This window comes from Rhincodon typus, chromosome 26 (assembly GCF_021869965.1).
Source record: "Rhincodon typus isolate 14 chromosome 26, sRhiTyp1.1, whole genome shotgun sequence".
In the NCBI taxonomy this organism is placed as follows: Eukaryota; Metazoa; Chordata; class Chondrichthyes; order Orectolobiformes; family Rhincodontidae; genus Rhincodon; species Rhincodon typus.
In genome coordinates this window covers 43,304,089-43,308,959 of record NC_063357.1, presented here as the reverse complement: position 1 = coordinate 43,308,959, position 4,871 = coordinate 43,304,089, and positions in this window count along the sequence as shown.

Sequence of the window (4,871 nt, the reverse complement as noted above, 5' to 3'; positions counted from 1 at the left end):
GGGTGAGGTGAAATGAGAACTACGTGTCCTTGTACACCAGTCACTGAAAGTAAGTATGCAAATTCAACAGACATTTGAAGGCAAATGGTATGTTGGTCTTCATAGCAAGTGGATTCGAGTAGAGCAGCAGTGATGTCTTGCTGCAATTGTGCAGGGCTTTGGAGAGACCGCACCTGGGGTATTGTGTACGGTTTTGGCCTCCTTATCTGAGGAAGAATGTTCTGGCTATGGAAGGAATGTAACAAGGTTTACCAGACAGATTCCTGGGATGGCAGGACTGACTTATGAAAAGAGCCTGGATCAGTCAGGACTATATTCCTAGAGTTTAGCTGAATGAGGGTGCAACTCATAGAAAAATGCCAATAAAATTCAGGACTAGACAGTATAAACGCGGGAAGCATGCTCCCGATGACCAGAAGTTCCAGAATGAGGGATCACAGTTGAAGGATATGGGGTAGGCCTTTAGGACTGAGATGAGGAGAAATTTCTTCACCTGGCAAATGGTAAGCCTGTGAAATTCTCTGCCACCCAGAAAGTGGTTGAGGCCAAACATTGAAGGTTTTCAAGACGGAGTTAGGTATAGTTCTTATGGCTAAATGGATCTAAGTGTATAGGAGAAAGTGGGAACACGATACTGAGTAGCATGATTAGCCATGATTATATTAAATGGCAGAGCAGGCATGAAGGGCTGAATGGCCTACTCCTGCTCCTATTTTCTATATTATTTAAATGGAAAAAGACTGTGAAACTCTGAGATAGAAAGGAATCTGGGTCTCCTGATACATGAAAAACAGAAATTTAGTCAGCTGGTACAGCAAGTAATTAGGAACACAAATAGAATGCTATTTACTGCAAGAAGAATGGAATATAAACGTAGAGATATATATTTTTCCAGAAATTATTGCCTTTAAAATATTCCCTCCACCACTGGGTTTTTGCTGTTTGGCCTAAGGTTATTCCTGTCTCACCTTATTTACTGAACAATGATGTAACATTTGCAATAAGACCAGATGATGTAGGGGCAGAAGTAGGCTTTTCATCCATCGAATTTACTCCACCATTCAATGAGATCACGGCTGGTATGGTAACTCTCAACTCCATTTTCCTGCCATTTAGCCATAACCCTTGACTCCCTTACCAATTATCCATCTGATCCTTGACTATACTTAATGACCCAGACACTACAGCCCTTTGCAGTAAAGAAGTCCACAGATTCACAATCTTCTGAAAAAAGAAATTCCTCCTCATCTTTGTTTTAAATATGGTACCCCTTATTCTGAGACTATGCCCTCTAGTCGTAGGCTGTCCCACAGGGGAAACAACAATTCAACTGTGTCAGGTCCCCTAAGAATCTTATATGTTTCAGTAAGATCGCCTCTCATTCTTCTATATTTCAATAAGTACCCACCTAACCTATTCAATCTTTCCTCATAAGACAGTCCCTCCATACCCAATATCAAATGAATGATTTTTTGCTGGACTGCCTCCGATTCTAGTTTATCTCTCCTTAGATAAAGGTTCTAAAACTGTTCACAGTATTCTAACTGTGTCTAACTAGCATCTTGTATAGTGTGGTATTATTGCTGGACTGTTAATCCAGAGACCGAGACAATGTTCTGGGGACCAGGGTTCAAACCTGCCACGGCAGATGGTGGAATTTGAATTTGTTAAAATATCTGGAATTAAGAGTCTAATGATGACCATGAATCCATTGCTGATTGTTGGAAAAACCCATTTGGTTCACTAATGTCCTTTAGGGAAGGAAACTGTCATCCTTACCTGGTCTGGCCTACATGTGACTCCAGACCCACAGCAATGTGGTTGACTCTGAACTGCCCTCTGGGGCAATTAGGGATGGGCAATAAATGCTGCCAAGCCAGCAATGCCCTCATTCTGTGAATGAATAAAGAAAAAAAAATAGTTTTAGCAAGACCTCCCTATTTTTGTACTCCATTCTCTTTGACATAAAGGCCATGATGTGGAGGTGCCGGTATTACTGGGGTGGACAAGGTCAGAAGTCACATGACACCAGGTTATAGTCCAACAGGTTTATTTGAAATCACAAGCTTTTGGAGCGTAGTCCCTTTGTTAAGTGAAAATAATGGCCAACATTCTATTTGCATTCTCTATTAACTGCAGGACTTATATGCCAAGTTCTTGTGATTAATGCACAAGGACTCCTGAATTCCTCTGTACTGTCTGCAGTGTTCCTCTCTTTAAATAATACTCATCTCCCATTCTTCTTGTCAAAGTACGTAACCTCACATTTTCCCATTATATTCTATCTGTCAACTTTTTGCGCACTTGGTTAACCTATCTATATCATTCTGTAGATTTTTCATGTCATTGTTTCTCATTGTTTTTATTTTATTCATTTGTCAAGATGATGTGTGCGCAGTTAATTTCAGCCTTCAGAACAGGGAAATCCGCAACCTCATTGAAGGCTTGTGCTCATCTCTGCATATGAAAATGGAAATATGGTCAACTCTCATTGAGGAGAGAGAGTCATTGACTTCATAGATTCTCTACAGTTCAGATAGAGGCCATTTGGCCCATTGAGTCTGCACCGATCCTCCGGAGAGCAACCTCTGCAGACCCAAGTACCCCAACGTTTCCAATGTCTAACCCACCCAGCCTGCACATCCCTGGGTGCTATGGGGAAATTTAGCATGGCCTGTCCACCACCCAGTGCATCTTTGGACTGTGAGAGCAGAGCACCCAAAAGAAACCCATGCAGACACAGGGAGAACGTACAATTTCTACACAGTCTCCCAAGGCTGGAATCAAACCCGGGTCCCTGGCGCTGTGGGGGCAGCAGTGCTAACCACTGAGCGACTTGGCCAACCTTGTTCATAGAGAACCAGATAACAACTTGTGAGATTTTATGAACATCATCAAGACCAGCTTGGAAGGAGTTAAACCCTCTAAGGTTCATCACTCCAGTCACCTTCAGCCTCTGTCAATGTTGTGGCTATAGCTGCAACTATTGGCAGATGCTTCAATTTGATTTGATTTGATTTATTGCTGTCACGTGTACCTAAGTACAGTGTAAAGTTTTGTTTTGTGTGTACATAACATACAAGGACATACAGATCTTCGGGTGTTTAGACAGAGTGAACCATACAAGGTTATAGCTGCACAGGAGGTGCACAAAAGCAAGATCAACATTAGATTTGAAATTGGAGAGGTCCATTCATAAGTCTAATAACAGCAGGGAAGAAGCTGTTCTTGAATCTGTTGGTGGGTGTGTTCAAGCTTCTGGATCTACTGCCTGACAGAAGAGGTTGGAACAGAGTATAACCAGGGTGGGTGGAATGCTTGATAATGTTGGTAGCCTTTCCATAGCAACAAGAAGTATAGATGGAGTCCATGGATGGAAGCTTGGCTTTCATGATGGTCTGGGTTGTGTACATGACTTTCTGTAGTATCTTACAGTCCTGGGCAGAGCAGTTGCCATTACAAGCCATGATGCATCCAGATAGAATGCTTTCTATGGTACATCTGTAAAAGTTGGTGAGAGTCCTTATGGACATGCCGAATTTCCTTAGCCTCCTGAGGAAGCAGAGGCGTTGTTAGGCCTTCCTGACCATCATATCCAAGTGGGAGGTCCAGGACAGATTCCTCTGAAGATGCGCTTAGTCAAGTGCAGGCATCACATTTTGTCCCTCCCTGAGGTGCAGTAGGAGAATTGCTAAAGGTTATGGAATGACTCCTCCTCCAGCAGTAAGTCATGCTTTCTATGCCCTCTATTCATTTTTCCAGTCATGCTGTATTCCAAGGGGAATGCTTACAAGTGCAACTGTTGGCAACAGGTTTGTGCAAAAGCCCTGTGGTCAGCAAAACGTCTACCAGCACTTGCCAACCATCCCCTGCCCGCTGGTGAGGGAATCCTTCCTGCTGCTGATTGCATATTTAACTATGCTGGTTTAAAGCAGGACATTGGTGGGACTGTTAGGCTTCAGAAAGGGAACAACTTAGTCTCGGAGACTGTTGAACGTATCTTCCCACCGTTGTTCATTATGTGCACTAACACACAATATGGTGTCTGGCACAACTGTTCCCGGAGTGTGCAATCACACTGCAAATTGGGGCTATAATGGTGCCGGGAGCATTGAAAAGATGTGCATAAACCATCACAATTTCTCACCCTGCATCTCTAGCCTTCCCTCAGGCTAGCCCAAAGAAGATGGGCCAATTGTAACATACCCCAAATAATTCCCACTGAGATTCAATGTTCATGGTTAGCTGGATTCAGCTTCTCTCTGTTTTTCCCTCACTCACTGTGTGTGGAGCCAGTAGCCCTAACCTACTGTCCAGTACCACCCCCCACTCAAAAGCCAAAGTCCAAGTGCTTGACTGAAATTCCAGTCCATTTCAAACAGTGGAAAAAGACATATTGTATAAGGCACAGCAGCTAATGCCAGGCTTAAGGAAGATGTGCTCTAGCAAAAGGTGTTACTACAGGCAGGCATCAATAATGTAATTCCAGCATGCCTCATTGTGATGACAGCATATAATATATAATCATTTGGAGATTTAGATTTTGATGCAGAGGTAGATGTGTTTTTGGTTCTCAGTTTGGCGAAGATGTTTTAAGGTCAGAAATTTATTTTTTAAAAACATTGGGTCAAAACAGCATTTCCAACTTTTAGAGATAGTAGGAACTGCCGATGCTGGAGTCTGAGATAACAAGGTGTAGAGCTGGATGAACACAGCAGGCCAGGCAGCATCAGAGGAGCAGGAAGGCTGACGTTTCCGTTCTGGACCCTTCTTCAGAAAAAAAAAGGGTCCGGACTGAAATGTCAGCTTTCCTGCTCCTTTGATGCTGCCTGGCCTGCTGTGTTCATCCAGCTCCACACCTTGTTACCTCC